This window comes from Sus scrofa, chromosome 9 (assembly GCF_000003025.6).
Source record: "Sus scrofa isolate TJ Tabasco breed Duroc chromosome 9, Sscrofa11.1, whole genome shotgun sequence".
Taxonomy (NCBI): Eukaryota; Metazoa; Chordata; class Mammalia; order Artiodactyla; family Suidae; genus Sus; species Sus scrofa.
This window is the reverse complement of record NC_010451.4, coordinates 1305192-1322172: the sequence shown is the minus strand read 5'-3', so window position 1 is coordinate 1322172 and position 16981 is coordinate 1305192.

Here is a 16981-nt window from a genome sequence, read left to right as displayed (position 1 = left end):
GCTCTCCACCCCGGTCACCCGGACCAGCTCTCCGCTGTCCCCAGCATCCTATTCCCACAGCATCCTTTGCCGTCTGTGGCCCCCTGGGCTCAGCGAGTTCATCCCTCCGACAGGTCTCCAGCTCGCTGCCTCTGTCCTCCCCCTCAACCTCCCGTCACTAAAGGGCCTCCTCCCTGCCTTCTCCAGGGTTTGTAACCTCTCCTGCAGTCCATCCCTCATACCTCTGCCAAAACAATGTCATCCTCCCTCCTGACGCTTCCTTTTATCAGTAAAGAAAAATGGCCACTCCTCAGGCTGGCACTTGAGGGAAACCAGGGTGAGAACAAGCGCTCTGGAATTTTAAAGAGGGAACCATTCTCCGCGGAGAGGGCGTGTGAACAACCTTAGCCACAGGATGCCCTGGTGGAAGGACCAGTAGGTGGAAGGAAGGCTGGTCTGCAGAAATCAAACCCGCACTCAGTGACTCCTTAGTGCTAGAACTGGCCTTCGGAGGGTGCTTTGAAAACTAGCAGGATCTCACTGTAGGACATGAGGCAGCCAGGACAGAAGGACAAGGAAGCTGAAGACGTGAGCGTTGTCTTGACCTCAGATCATTGGGACGACAGTAGAGAATAGAAGTCAGGTTGATTTACCAAATTTGGCCACAGTGATATGGCAAAATCAGATGTCTGTATTAACTTTAACAGTTATATTTTGGATGTCGAAAAACTCCCAAAATTAGTAAAATGAACTCAACGGAAAAGAACATTTAAGTATCATTTCTAATAGGCAAAAAAGACATTTAAGTATCATTTCTAATAGGCAAAAGTGTAAGTTCTGAGTGTATAAAACCAAATTACTTTTGAAAACTTAGTGTATTCTATTAAAAACAGACAAACTTGGAGTTCCCATCATGGCACAGCGGAAACAAATCTGAGTAGGAACCATGAGGTTGTGGGTTCAATCCCTGGCCTTGCTCAGTGGGTTAAGGATCCGGCGTTGCTGTGGCTGTGGTGTCGGCTGGCAGCTGTAGCTCCGATTAGACCCCTCGCCTGGGAACCTCCATATGCCATGGGTGTGGCCCTAAAAAGACAAAAGACAAAAAAAAAAAAAAAAAGGACAAACTTCAGGGGCTGATGAATTTATAAAACAAATCTAAATTACTGCTTTCATGGGTAATTTAAAAACAAAAACTAAAGCTGAATGCTTCGTCTTTTCCCTTTAACCTGAACTACTCAGGCTGGCCTGAGAAATTCACTGACATGTTCTTCTGGCTCTCAGGTTAACTTTCTATGTGACCTTGGGCAGGTCACTGTCCCCTCTGGGTCTCGTCTTCCTCCCGCCCCAGCTACACACCTCTGTGAACTGATGATTAGCTCAAGCAAACTACTTGCAGCTTTCATCACTGTCCAGATGTTAACGGGAATAGGAAAGGCAGAGTATTTGAGGTTCTTCCCTGAGCACTGCTAGGCATTTCCAATTATCCGTGAGAAGACCTAGAAATGGCAAACCCACGGAGAGGTACATACGTAAGCAGAATCTTCAGTTCCTTACCTATCATCTGCCTCTGAGTTTCATCCATTTAAGCAGATGTTTCACTTCTTTATTAAACAACAAAAAAAAAAAACCTCCCATAAATACAAGTCAGTGATTCCACGCACTGGTTTTATAACATTGGAGGGCACTGAACTGTTTGCCCCAGAGAGTCCTGCTCTGGAGGAATTCCTCCCAGTTGGCAGAGGCCTTTACCCACACGGACGTGAGAAAAGCTCAACTGCACACACTTGGGACAACACTCTCAGTGTCTGCAAGGAATAAACCCTCCTCCCCAGGGGACCCAGTCCCGCCACGGCCTCCCCACTAAGGAATGAGAGCAGGCTGAGTGGATGCCCCTGAACAGGCTGAAGGTTGGGAGGATGGGGCTGCGAGCGAGCCGGGAGATCCAGACGGAGCGCCAGTGCCGGGGGCGGGGAGACAGTCTCTGCAGTGATGATGCACACCTTAGGACAGGCAGACTGAAGTTACTGTGTGGAAAGCCTGGATGTCGTTATCGAAATGTTTAATATCTTCTAGTTGAAACATGGTAACACTGAAAGTTTGGGGGAGGGGACGTCAGATGATTTTATAGGTGGGGCTTTTTAACTTCAAGTCAAAACATCTGGACTTGCTGTTTGACTTTGAGCACATAGGTAGCTTCTTGGGGATACTCAGTGTTTGAGGGCATGAGCCCGCTATACCCCCGCTTTTCCTGGCAAAGCAATAAAGCAATACTTTTTTCCAGCCCCCCAAAAAACATGTAACTTCTCTGGCTCTGTTACTTTTCTGCTAAGATAAAGATAATGTTATGAATCTCATGGCATATGTGTAAGAATCAGGACACTTAGTGCTCAGTCTATACGGACTTGAAGATTTGACAGGACCATTGCTCAGTCTCAGCAGAATGTAGGGATGAATGAACCTGCAGGCTTGGTTTCATCCAGAACTCAGATGGTATCACCAGGACCTGGGGTCCCTTTCTGTATTTCTCATCTCTGCTTCCTTAGAGCAGGTGCCATTCTCGAGGAAGCTCTCCCCTCCTAGAGGCAAAATGGTTGCTAAGAACACCTAGTGACGCAGTCTCGCTAATCTGTGTCTTGTGGCAAACATACGAGTTATCCAGTGGAACAAAAGTTTTCAATCACAAAAACCCGTACAAGGACCCTCCTGTACTGTTCTCTGTAGTGGGGTCCCACGTGACACCAAGAAGCACACACGCGACTGACTAGGATGGAAAATGCTGCCCAGTGAGGCACTTCTCGTGGTCCCAACGGCATAACTGGGCATAGCGTCGACCCAGCTTTGCCTGCCTGGAGAGGCTTAATGAAAATATTCCCCAAGAGAAGTGAAGGTATTGTTGGCAGGAGAAGGAGGCCAGCAAATGAAGATGTGTTGACTCAAGTGCGACGGCACATCAGAAAGCACACTATCTACTTCATCGTTTGTTTGTTTTTCTTTCTTTTTTACAGCCTCACCCGGGGCATATGGAGGTTCCTAGGCTAGGGGTCGAATCGGAGTTGCAGCCCAGAGCCACAGCAACGCTGGACCTGAGCCTCATCTGCGACCTCCACCACAGCTCACGGCAACGCCAGACCCTTAACCCACTGAGCAAAGCCAGGGCTCAAGCCCACGTCCTCACAGACGCTGTGTTAGGTTCCTAATCCACTGAGCCACAACGGGAACTCCTTGTCTACTAAACTATTGTAATGAGTATGAGGTAAGATGAAAGCTGAGACCCAATCAAATTTCATTAGTTGTTTTAAAAGGCAGACTGGAAAGAAGTCCAGACAGAGTGGAATGGATGAGCCAAACAAGAAACATCGCAGAAGGTGCACTGATAGTCTTGAAGGACACGGATGTGGTGAAGAAGAGAAGATGTGGAGCCTTGGTGACACGGAGGATGGAGAGTAAACAGAACGGGGCCCGGAAAGTCCCCAAGCGAATCACTTCAGGGACCTGCCACACTTCGGGGGTAGGTTCCCAAGCCCAGGAGTGAAGGAGATGGGGAGACGTCTAGGGACAACAGTCACGCTTCCTACTGATGAAGGGACCGCTGGGGATTGACCACTGCTTCGTTCACAAGGTGAGAGCCTGTAACAGGCATTTCTGGGAGCCTGTATGGCTTTTCCAGCCACCTTCTGTCATGGAAAGAAGCCTGGAAATGAGGAATGGGAAGCGTGTCCCAAAGGTGTTATTGCCTTCCTGAGTCTCTTATGAACGAAGAAGAAAAACAACAGAGTCCCATCAGTAGCTATTTTTTTTGAAGGTGAAGAAGGGTTATATTTATACCAATGTTCCAAAAAGGGAAGAGATGTTCTAACCTGCCTGAAAAGAGCATCGTCCGTGACAGCCACGACCAAAACAGACGCAAAAAATCTTCACTGTGTCTAGGGGCACATCGGCCATGAGAGAACCGGAGTCTGTCAAGTGTTCAACAAAATGAAAATGCAACCTACAGAGTGGGAGAAACTATTTGCAGACCACGTATCCGATAAGGAGTTCATATGCAAAATATACAAGGAGCACATGCAACTCTATGCTAACAACAAAATCCAATTTAAAAATGAAGAAACTGGAGTTCACATCGTGGCACAGCAAAAACGTACCCGACTAGGAACCATGAGGTTGCAGGTTCAATCCCTGGCCTTGCTCAGTGGGTTAACGATCCAGCGTTGCCGTGAGCTGTGGTGTAGGTTGCAGACACGGCTCGGATCCCGCGTTGCTGTGGCTCTGGCATAGGCTGGTGGCTGCGGCTCCGATTAGACCCCTAGCCTGGGAACCTCCATATGCCGTGGGAGCGGCCCAAGAAATAGCAAAAAGACAAAAAAAAAAAAAAAAAGAAGAAGAAGAAGAAACTGGAGTTCCTGTCGTGGTACAGCAAAAATGAACCCAACTAGGAACCATGAGGTTGCAGGTTCGATCCCTGGCCTTGCTCAGTGGGTTAAGGATCTGGCATTGCCGTGAGCTGTGGTGTAGGTCACAGACATGGCTCAGATCCTGTGTTGCTGTGGCTCTGGCATAGGCTGGCATCTGTAGCTCCGATGAGACCCCTAGCCTGGGAACCTCCATATGCCATGGGTATGGCCCTAAAAAGACAAAAAATAAGATAAAATAAATAAATACAAATGAAACTGAAGAGACATTTTCCAAAGACAGCCAAATGGACAACAGGTGCATGGAGAGATGCTCAGTCTCACTAACCATCAGGGAAATCCACATCAAACCCACAAGAGGTCACCTCACACCTGTTGGAATGACTGTTACAAAAAAGGCAAAAGTTAAGTGTGAGCAAGGATGTGGAGAAAAGGGAGCTCCTGTGCACTGCCGGTGGGAAGGCAAACTGATTCAACCGCTACGAAAACAGCGTGGAGGGTCCTCGAAACATTAAAAGCAGGAGTTCCTTCATGGCTCGGTGGAGACGAATCTGACTAGCACCCATGAGGACACAGGTTCGATCCCTCCTTGCTCTGTAGGTTAAGAACCCAGCATGGCCGTGAGCTGTGGTGTAGGTTGCAGACATGGCTTGGATCCGGCGTTGCTGTGGCAGCGGCGTAAGCTGGCAGCTACAGCTCTAATTCGCCCCCTAGCCTGGGATCCTCCATATGCCATGAGTGTGACCCTAAAAAAAAAAAAAAAAAGACCAAAAAAATTAAAAACAGATACATCGCACAATCCAGCAATTCCACTTCTGGGTATACACCCAAAGAAAATGCAACAGGATATGGAATCGATATCTGACTCCCACGTTCACTGCAGCATCATTCACGATACCCGAGATATGGAAACAATTTACACACCCATCAGTGGGTGAACAAATAAGACGTGGCATAACTCTGCAGATGGAATAGTATTCACCCAGGAAAAAGGACATTCCACTATTTGCTGCAACATGGATGGACCTGGAGTTTCCGTCATGGCGCAGTGGTTAATGAATCCGACTAGGAACCATGAGGTTGCAGGTTCGATCCCTGCCCTTGCTCAGTGGGTTAATGATCCAGCGTTGCTGTGAGCTGTGGTGTAGGTTGCAGACGCGGCTCGGATCCCGCGTTGCTATGGCTCTGGGAGCGGCCCAAGAAATAGCAAAAAAAAAAAAAAAAAAAAAAAAACAAAACATGGATGGACCTGGAGCAGCTTATACTAAGTGAGGCCAGTCAGACAGAGGGGGGGACAAGTACTGTGTGATATCACTCACACGCGGAGTTTTTAAAATCCAAACTTGTAAAACGAAAGTAAAATGGGGGTTACCAAAAGATGGGGATGGTTTTAAGGGTACCACCTTGCAACAAGGAGTAAACAAACCCTAGAAACCTCAGGCACAGTACAGTGAATACAGACAATGCTACTGAAGGGCAGGCATCAAAGCTGCCGCCAGACTAGCACGTAGTTTCCAATCACTACAATGAAACGATAATTTTGTCGTGGGAGAGAGGTGCTAATTATCACTACGCTGACAATCATACTACATGAATGTATCAAGTTAGCACAACTGACACATTGTACACCTTAAGCTTGTACCTGGTTACATGTCCAATATATGTCAATGAAAAATCCAATCTCTCAGAAAAATAAAATAAAATCATTGTCTTCATTACTGCTATTATATAGTGAAAAATATTATATTTGTATTTTACATGCTATTTATATATTTTATATTTTGTAATTACAACATATATCAATAATTAATATACACTATATTATATATTGTTTTATAGATATTTTCCAATTTTATATTAAATATATTTCTGTAATAAGCTTATTACATTTATACCTATATGGTAGTAGCAGTTCCAAGTTGTATAATCACCTTAAATTATAAGTGCTTTTATTAAATGGTTTCACGTTTATAAATTTTTATGAATTTTCAATCCTTATTTTATAATACTTAATAATTTATGTTTTTTAAGACTAATGCTCAGAAAAGATAAGTAATTTAGCAAAAGCATACAGCGGGAAAGAGGCAGATCCAGCATTTGGAACTAGGTCTATCCCACTCTCACTAAGTGTCCTTAATCGTCCTAGTAAATCACACTGATTCTCACATCAAATGATATTTCACGCATATTCAACCAGCAGTGCTGAGTACACGTTATATTTATCATTTCCAGCTCATCAGAAATGCTCTACTCCCGCCTGCCTGGTTTCAACATGCTCATGACACCAATAGAAGTTATTTTGTAACATTTGCCCTTGTTGAAGGTAAAATCCACATGGAGGCAATATTTCCATCCAGGCGGAGACTTGGTCTGTAACCCAAATTTATGCTTCCCTCTCCCAGTTTCCAGCCTCTACGCATCACAGCCCTCAACTACGTGTCAGTTTATGTTGGGTTGAGGACAAGGAGCTCCCTAGGCCTCAAAGCATTCAGCAAATCTTTACTGCCAGCTTCTCTGTGCCAGGACTTTGCAAGGCTCTGGTCAGGTCAGCATGCATGGTCCCTGCCCTGCTTGCATGTCCGTATCATTTTAGGCTATTACAAAAAAAAAAAAAAAAAAAAATCCTGAAATGTTTCCAGAAGCCTTCTCTGAAATGAACAGGAAAACACAGGAGAGAAGCCATTCCCCATCATAAAGCATTTTGAACGGGAGACAAAAAGAAAGGAAAACTAACAGTTTGTCCTCTTAATTCTCTGCCCATCACGCTGACTTTCCACTTTCTTTTATTCCAATTGCTGAATGTTAGGCCTCCCCAAAGGATCTGGAGCTCAGAAGAGGTCTGAGCGGAGATGTGGGGAGTCCTGGCCCATCAGGTCCAGTTACACCACCAGCTACAGGCAGCACGCCCTGAAGTTAGGACCCAGCAAGAGAAAGGGGCCAAAACAGAGCCACAGGGAACAGTGCCGTTTAAATCTCGGACCAAGAAGATGTCAATCAGAAACATGAGGACTGGACAAGAATGGCGCCCCTGAAGTCGCAGGAAGCTTTAGGAAGGAAGGAGCGGTCAAAGTTAGCCTCTCAGCCCTCCAGGAATCCTAAACTGCCTTTTAAAACAGGAGTCCAGCACTGGTACCAAAACAGACAGACCAATGGAAAAGAATAGGGAATCCAGAAATAAACCCAGACACCTACAGTCAATTAATCTTCAGCAAAGACAGCAAGAATATAAAATGGGAAAAAGAGAGTCTTTTCAACAAGTGGTGCTGGGAAAATGGAACAGCCACATGTAAATCCCCTCACACCATGCGCAAAAATAAACTCAAAATGGCTTGAAGACTTAAATGTAAGACGAGACACCATCAAACTCATAGAAGAGAACGTAGGCAAAACATTCTCTCACATCAACCTTACAAATGTTTTCTCAGGTCAGTCTCCCAAGGCAACAGAAATAAAAGAAAAAATAAACATGTATGCAAACTGATAAGCTTTCGCATGGCAAAGGAAACCGTAAAAAACCCAAAAAAGACAACCTATAGAATGGGAGAAAATAGTTTCAAATGATGCAACTCACAAGGGCTTAATCTCTAAAATATACAAACAACTTATACAACAGCAAAAAACCCTGACGGAAAAATGGGCAAAAAACCTGAACAGACATTTCTCCAAAGAAGATATACAGATGGCCAACAAGCACATGAAAAATATTCAACATCACTGATTATTAGAGAAATGCAAATCAAAACTACTATGAGATACCACCTCACACCAATCAGAATGGCCATCATTAATAAGTTCACGAATAACAAATGCTGGAAGGGGGTGTGGAGAAAAGGGAACCCTCCTGCACTGTTGGTGGGAATGCAAATTGGTACAACCACCATGGAGAACAGTATGGAGATACCTTAGAAATCTATACATAGAACTTCCAAATGACCCAGCAATCCCACTCTTGGGCATATATCTGGACAAAACTTTCCTTTAAAAGAGTACACATGCACCTGCATGTTCATTGCAGCTCTGTTCACAACAGCCAAGACATGGAAACAGCCTAAATGTCCATCGACGGATGATTGGATTAGGAAGATGTGGTGTATATACACAATAGAATACTACTCAGCCATAAAAAAGAACAAAATAATGCCATTTGCAGCAAAATGTATGCAACCAGAGACTCCCATCCTGAGTGAAGTCAGTCAGAAAGAGAAATACAAATACCATATGATGTCACTTACATCTGGAATCTAATATACGGCACAAATCTTTTCACAGAAAAGAAACTTATGGACTTATAGAACAGACTTGTGGTTGCCAAAGGGGAGGGGGAGGGAGTGGGATGGACTGGGAATTTGGGGTTCATAAATGCAAACTATTGCCTTTGGATTGGATTAGCAATGAGATCCTGCTGTATAGCACTGGGAACTATATCTAGCCACTTACGATGGAGCATGATAATATGAGAGAAAAGAATGTATATATAGAAAAGTGTGACTGGGTCATTTTGCTGCAGTACAAAATTGACAGAACACTATAAACCAGCTATAATGAAAAAAATGAAAATCATTTAAAAAAAAAAAAAGACTGGACAGTGAGGGAGTTCCCTGGTGGCTCAGTGGGTTAAGGATCCTGTGTTGTCACTGTGTCACTACTGTGGCTCAGGTCACTGCTGCCATGTGGGTTTGATCCCTGGCCCTGGAACTATCCTATGCTGGGGGCACAGCCAAAAAAAAAAAAAGGCAGGACAGTGAGGATGCTGCTAAGAAAACAGTGGGCTCGCAGGCTTCCTGGATCACAGTGGGGGTAGGGGGGACCCCACTGGACTCAGGGCTGATGAAGCCATATCTGGAGCAATTGGACCAGCTGTGGTGCCACATTTTAGGGGGCATGAGAAATAGAGACGCTGGCCAGGAACCCCTGGGTCAGAGAGCAGAGACCTGAAGGGACGTGTCTGCAAAAAATGGGGACATGCAAAGGCTGGTTCTCACAGCCCACACTGTCTCCCACCTCCCCGAACCAGGGAGAGACTCAAACAGCTCATGCTGGACCCCAGGGCACCAAGGAACAGAGTGGGGGGCATGGGGCCAGGATGGAACATCAAGTGAGAGTCAGAAACCTTCAGGCGGGCTGCAAATTTTTTCACCATCCAATGGGTCGAGCAGGTCCCAACCACGACCAGAAGTTACACTCAGTGAGAGCGGAGTTTTCACAACATGGCCAGATTCTGCTTTCTGAGCGGTAGAGGAAAATTCTACATGATTCCAAAATGTAACTACAACGCGAAGCTAAGACTAAGAAAGTTCCGAGGTCAGATAACGTCCAGGTGCTTCAAATCACCTGAACAATGATGAATAGCGAAGCTCCTCCGTGCCTTCCACTTATAGCCTGGGATGAAATAACTGGATTGCTGGGCAAAAGCCTTATGTTTTCTGGGTGTTTTGTTTTGCTTTTTAGGGCCACAACCACGGCATATGGAGGTTCCCAGGCTAGGGGTCTAATCAGAGCTGCGGCTGCCAGCCTACACCACGGCTCACAGCAACACGGGATCCTTAACCCGCTGAGCGAGGCCAGGGATCGAACCTGCAACCTCCTGGTTCCTAGTCGGATTCATTTCCACTGCGCCACAATGGCAACTCCTGAAAGGCTTCTGTTTTTATTGCCCTTGCTTTTGGATAACACATCCTTAATCAAAAAAGAAGATTCTATTTGAGGATTTTTTTCTTAATGAATAAGAATTTATCAGTCGGGTCGAAGAGTTTCCATAAAGATACAAATAGAATTCGTTCATGTGTTGATTGGCCAGCGTGACTTCCCATTCACAGCGATATCAACACCTATTTAGGAAAAACTGCCAAGTGTAATGGAGTAAAAGGTACAGAGCGACCACACAGCACTCACCCCTTGACAGGACAAGGCAGAACCCCAGCGGAATAGACGATGCCGTCGGACCTACTGATGTGGGTTGCGAAACCCCCTGGCACTGTTGGTGACAAGCCCGTCCATGCTCACTAAACACACAATTAAACCAATTTAAAAAAAAAAGGAGCCCGACTTCCCCCAGACCTTTCCTCATAATTGCCTAAGAAATATCAGCCTGCGGAGAACCTTCCAGGTGCTTTATGCAGACAAATATCTAAGAGGTCTGGTTCCTAATTGGAGGAGGCGATGGTCCAGACCCCAGACAGACAGAGTCAGAAGCTGCAGGAGTGAGGTTCGAATGACCCTAAAACGGCTCCCTGGTTAATGACAGCAGCAATGCAAAGCCCACCCCAGAGACGGCAACAAAAGTCTCAGCCTCCGGGTTAAACACTGAAAAAGGGCAAGGAGGCTGTTTCCCATACTCCATACCCTAGCTAAGGGGGAGCCCTACGGGTGGCAGGGCCTGAGGACCTCTGGGGAGGGATGAGAATTTATAACCAGTTTTCCACCTCTGTACCCTGGGTCTCGCAAACTTAATTCCTTTTATCCATATCTGTCCACATATTGATGTGAAAAAGACATTCTTTTTCTTTTTTTTTGACCACACCCATGGCATATGGACGTTCCCAGGCCAGGGCTTGAACCAGAGCTGCAGCTGCAGCTTAACCCACCACGCCACAGCGGGAACTCTGAAAAACACACATGAGCAGGAAGCCAGCAGAGCTGGGTGACTTTCTCTCTGAGTGCCGTGCCACCTCACACACATCCGATGGAATGTATTCCCTGCCCATCACTGCCCCACCCTGTCACCACGTCCCAGACGCCATGGACAGTTCAGGCTGTTGTCAAGGGCGGACAGGAAGCCAGACTCTAAGCTGCCGTGAATCTACTAACACAAATTCAGCCTTTTCCTGGCAACCCTTCCCCAGACATCCCCCATACTCAGAAGTGTTCACATTTTAACCTGTCACAGGTGCACAGGAGTGCCAGGGGAGATAAGGAGCTGTGAATAATTAACTGATAGCAATAGCTGAAAACTTACCAGCACCACCACCCCCCACCCCCCGGCTCACAGGGATTGCCTGTTCCCCCCCCTCCTCCACCTAGGGCTGCCAGATTGAGCAAAATGTTAAAAACACAGGGTGCCCAGTCTAAATTTGAGTTTCAGGAGTTCCCAAGGGCTCAGCAGGTTAAGGATCCCGCAGTGTCACTGCAGCAGCTTGGGTCGCTGCTGTGGCACAGGTTTGATCCCCGACCCAGGAGATTCTACATACTCCAGGCATGGCAATGAATGAATGAATTTGAGTTGCAAATAAACAAAATAATCTTTTAATAGAGCATGTCCATGTAAACAAATTACTCATTGTCCATCTGAAATTAAAATTTAATTGGGCCTCTTGTATTTGGTCTGATGCCCTCTTCCACCCACCACTCTCAAAGCCCACTCTTTCGGAAGGGGTTTCCACAGCGGCTCCCCAGGCACAGAGTTCTTTCCTTTTGACCACGGCCTTCCCTCTCCCCCAGTTCACACCCCCCACACCCCAAAGGGAAGCTAAGGACCAGATAAGGACAGCAGCCAAGACAGCGGAGTAAAGAGACCCAGAGCTCAGCTCCTCTCATGAGCACATCAAGGTCACAACCACCTGCAGAACAAACACTGATGAAAAAGCCTGGAACCCACCAGAAAAGATCTTCTACAGCCCAAGGCTTAAAGAGGGACCCACAGCCTGGCCGTCAAAAGGGCATACTCACGACAAATCAAACCCCGTACCCACCCCAGCTGGGCGACCCACAAACCGGAGAATAGCCATAGCACAAAGCTTCTTCCATAGGAGTCAGAGATCTGAGCCCATCGGGATAACCAGCCCAGGGGCCTGGCACCTGGAAGATGAGCCCCAAAAGCATTTGGCTTTGAGGGCCCAGGAGGCTTGACTGCAGGAGCTCCACAGACCCAGGAGCAGGCTTAACAGGCACACAAAATCACACACACACCAGGGCCCAGGGCAGAGCAGTTACTTGATAAAAGCCTGAGCCAGGCCTACCTGCTGGTCTTGCAGAGTCTCCTGGAGAGGGAGCTATGGCTCACCCTGGGGACACAGACACTGGCGGCAGCCATCCCTGGGAGCTACTTCAACTGCGTGGACTCTTGCTCAGACGATCTTGGGGCTGGTGGGAGCCGTCTAGAAAGTCTCCCTCCAGCTCATTAGTCCAATAGCCTGCAGGTGCAGCACTGAGACAGCTCAGGCCAAACAACCAAGTGGGTGGGGACCCAGCCCCAGCCATCAGCAGACAGGCTGCCTAAAGGCCTCTGGAGCCCACAGCTGCCTCTAGACAAGGCCCTAAACAGGGCCCTGCCCACTGCACGGCCAGGACCCAGCTCCACCCACCACTGGGCAGGCACCAGCCCTTCCCACCCAGAAGCCTGCACAGGCCTTTAGACCGGCCTCAGCCACCAAGGGGGCAGACACCAGGAGCAGAAAACTACCATCCCCAACCTGCAAGCCGAGGTCCCCAACAGCCAGCCAGACCCCACCCTGGGACCAGCTGGACCCTGGCCCTGCCCACTAGCAGACCAGTGCAACCTTCAGGGCACTCCAGAGCACATACCTAACTTTGTCAGGAAATGGCCAGCTCCCAGCAATCTAAATGAGCTCCAAGATCCCTGGGCCCTGCAGCCAGACTCCAAGATCCAGCTCTTCCTGACAGTAATCCAGTGCTAGCCCCAGGATCTGGCTTCACCTGCCAGTGGGTGGGCAGCAGCCCCAGCATCTTTGAGACCCTACCTCCACCCATCAGTAAGACAGCACCAACTCCTGGAACTCTTGGATTCCATAACCAGCTGCCTCATGACCAAACCCTGCTAGGCAACAGCTAGCAACATCCACACAAGGCAAGTCCTGTCAAGCAACCAGACTATGGGCCAACCAAGCCTGCCAGATCGCCCCATGGTGGGCCTGCCACAACAGAAGAACCACGCAGCCCGCTTAGAGGGAACCCCTAGCACACAGAGCTTGGGTGACGAGAGGGGAGAGCCCTGCTGGCACACACAGGACGCCTCCTAAAGAGGGCCACCTCTCCAAGGTCGAGAAACTTAACTAACCCACGCCAGGCGTAAAAATGCAAATCACACCTGAGACTGAGGGGGGAAGGAACCTGTCCCAGATGAAGGAAGAAGATAAAAGCAGAAGAACGAAGTGAGGTGGAGATTGGCAGAATCCACCCCAAAAAGAGCTCAGAGCAGCGATGATAAAGCCGACCTAAGAGCTCCAGAGGGGAGAGGACGCACAGAGCGAGGAGCCGGACGTTCTCAACACGGAGTTAGAAGATATATGGTAAAGCCAACCTAAGAGCTCCAGAGGGGAGAGGACACACAGAGCGAGGAGCCGGAGTTCTCAACGCGGAGTTAGAAGATATAAAGAACCCAAGCAGAGAGGAAGAGTACAAACCTGAAAGGAAAAACACCCTAGAGGAAATCTGTGTAGACCAAACGATTCCGAGGATCGGACCCAGGAGCTGGAGGACCGAGTAGTGGAAGTCGCTGCCCCTCGACAGAGAAAAGGGCCCCGGGGGGACTGCATGAGCCCAGCCTCTCTTTGCACCTGGAATCGCTGCTCCCTCAGACCGCCAGGTCCTGCCCGCAGGAGTCTCAGTGCTTCTCCCTCTTACCCAGCCCCTAGGGCGTCCCGGCATCACACACACTGTTTCCGCACACAGATCTGTAGGACACGAGATTTGGTCTGCTCAGAATCCTTTCCTTCCAGGACCTACTCGTCCACTTCCTGTGTTTCAAGAGCTGCTGGTCCTTTCTCACGCCACCCTTGGGATGTGGCCATGAGACTTCACCCTAGCCAGCCAGAGGAGTTCATCTTCCAGACCCCAGAGTTTTTGTTTTGTTTTTGTTTTTGTTTTATTTTTGTCTTTTGAGGGCCGCACCTGCGGCATATGGAGGTTCCCAGGCTAGGGGCCTAATCGGAGCTGTAGCCACTGGCTTATGTCACAGCCACAGCAACACCAGATCTGAGCCATGTCTGCGACCTACACCACAGCTCTCAGAAACGCCGGATCCTTAAACCACTGAGCAAGGCCAGGGATCGAACCCGCAACCTCATGGTTCCTAGTCAGATTCGTTTCTTCTGCACCATGACGGGAACTCCCAGACCCAAGAGATTGTTCAAAGCTTGACACAGGCTCAGGGTCAGGTCAGAACCCTCTCCCAACTTCCCTGCAGGAGCTGTTAGTAAAGACTCCACCTTGCCTTTGGGAGCATCGGCCGTAGGTATGGTTCACGTTGACACCCCTTATGGTCATCTTCTCTGACACATAAGGGGCCCTCTCTGAAATAAGAGCAAAAAGAAACTATAAAAAGAGCCACAGAGAGGAGAGAGAGTGAAAACCCCGATGACACTGTTAGAAAGAGCCAGGCAGACCTAACGAGAAATGAGAAGAAAGAAAGAAGGAAAGAAGGAAGGAAGGAAGGAAGGAAGGAAGAAAGAAAGAAAGAAAGAAAGAAAGAAAAGAAAACAAAGAAAAAAGAAAAGAAAAGAAGGAAGGAGAGTCTCCTCGTGGTGCAGCAGGTTAAGGACCCAGCATTGTCACCGCAGGGGCTTGGGTGGCTGCTCTGGCTCGGGCCGGGTCCCTGGCCTAGGAGTGTCTGCATGCCATGGGTGTGTCCAAAAAGGAAAAAATTAAAAAGGAGCAAAGAATGTAGTGAGTCATTTAATTTTTGCTCAAACTAGTTTGATGTGAAAGTGAATCCTGAGTGAAATTCCGTGTCTGACGTTCTCTTTAACAGGCCTTCCTTGGCCCTGTGAAAACCCGGCTGCGTGGCAGGGCATCTGTTTCCCTGTTCCCCAAGTCTCTGTGACATTCAGGAGTTGGTCTGCTGAGAACATTCAAGCTCTTTTGGGGGCAACACAGCCCGGCTCTGGGGGTTCCGCCAGCCCGTGCAGCCCCGCACACACTGCTCTTTGAGTCCACGCACAGCCATGCAGGTTCCTACACAGACGGCAGACGTACCCACAGTCCATGTGCCCCGCATGCTATGTAGACAACTCCCAGACGTGGGGACACCGAGCTTCCTGTGTGAGGAAGAGTTCTAACCCTTACTGTCCTGGGGTCCCAACTGGATCCCTCGAGGCTGGTCCCTTGTGTTCTGATGGCTGACCACAGCCAGCAGATTTCTGGAGCTGGTACATGTGGAATCAACTTGTGGGGAGACACGACTGCAATGACAAAGTGTGAAAAGCAACAGGGGGTGTCTGCCACCTTTTTGTGGGTACCGAGGGGCCAAGGCAGCATCGGGGGCTCAGAGGCCCCGGATGCTCACAGGGACAGCCGGGGGCGGGGGGGCAGGTTTGTGGCACCTGCACTGAGGACCGTGCTCTGCCGGCCGAGCGTGGGAGCGAAGCGGTCTCTGAGGAACCCCGAAACTGATGGGGCTCCCAACTTAACTTCGAGGTCCCTATCTGTAAATGAGGGCTGGGAGCTGACCACACCTATTCCTTTTTTCCTTCTTTTCTCTACAGAAGGAACCAAAGCAGGAAAAAGAGGCTATGAGTGAGCACTTAGAACGGACCCATCTTTCCAGAAAGAAATGTCTGTTCACAGCACGGCTGGGGACACGAGTGACAGGCTATTATCATAGCGCTACATCGGGTCACAGCAGAGTGCCCAAGACCACGGTTCTGTGACAGGCCAGGGCTCCTCCCAGACATGGAAATCTGAGAAGTCTCTAGAAAGGTGGATGCTACTCATACCTACTGCGTATTTCAGCAGCAATGAATGGTTCACAGTCAGAGGGCCATTCCCTTACTTCGGAGTCCAAGCCATCCTTTCAGTGTTGACCCTGATGTGCCTCCCATTAGCCCATCTTGCAGAAGGAGCACAATCCACATTTTATTCTATTAAGAACTTACTTTATAGGAAAAACCTGTCAGAATCACAAGCTTGGCGTAATTGATGTAATGCATAGAGGAGCTGCTGAAACAAGCCTCTACACCGCAGGAGGTTATAAGCAGCCTGGGGCGGAGCGGGGGCAGGGCACTGCACACGTGACCTTGGCTGCTGATGGCTGCGGTGGTTGCTCCCGGGGCCCATCCCACGTGGCCGTCCTGCGTCTAGGTTCCAAGTCTTTCTTCGCTCTGCTCTCCAGTCGGCTTTCTGTTTGTCTTCTCCGCCTCCTGGTGTGAATTCGTCTCCTGTCTCAACGCGCCCCTCCTTCCACCCTCTGCCTCCCCACCCCCATCCTCACCCGCCTGACCCCCCATCCTTGGCCGCACTTCTCGGCTCCCCATCCCTCGCTCCTAACGGCCTTGTCCCCTAGGTCCTCCGTCCCTCTGCCTTTTCCACGTGAAGCCTTCTCTCGGATCCCTGCCCTTATGACTTTGGCCCATAATTAGACATTTTGGCTCCTCTTTCCGCTGTCAGTGAAAATTCAATGGACAACCAAGTTAAGAAGAAAAAGGGAAGGTTCTTTGAGTCCCACTCAAATGATAACCTGGGAGACAGCCTCTTCGAAGCCCTGAAGATTTGCTCTGCCTGTTACAAAGTCAAAGGCACAGTCACATACGCTTTGAGACAAAGGATCATGCATCCAAATGACAGACCGATATTTTATTTTCTGATTACCGTGTAGTTGACTTAGTGTTGTGTCCATTTCTGCTGGACAGCATGGAAGCCAG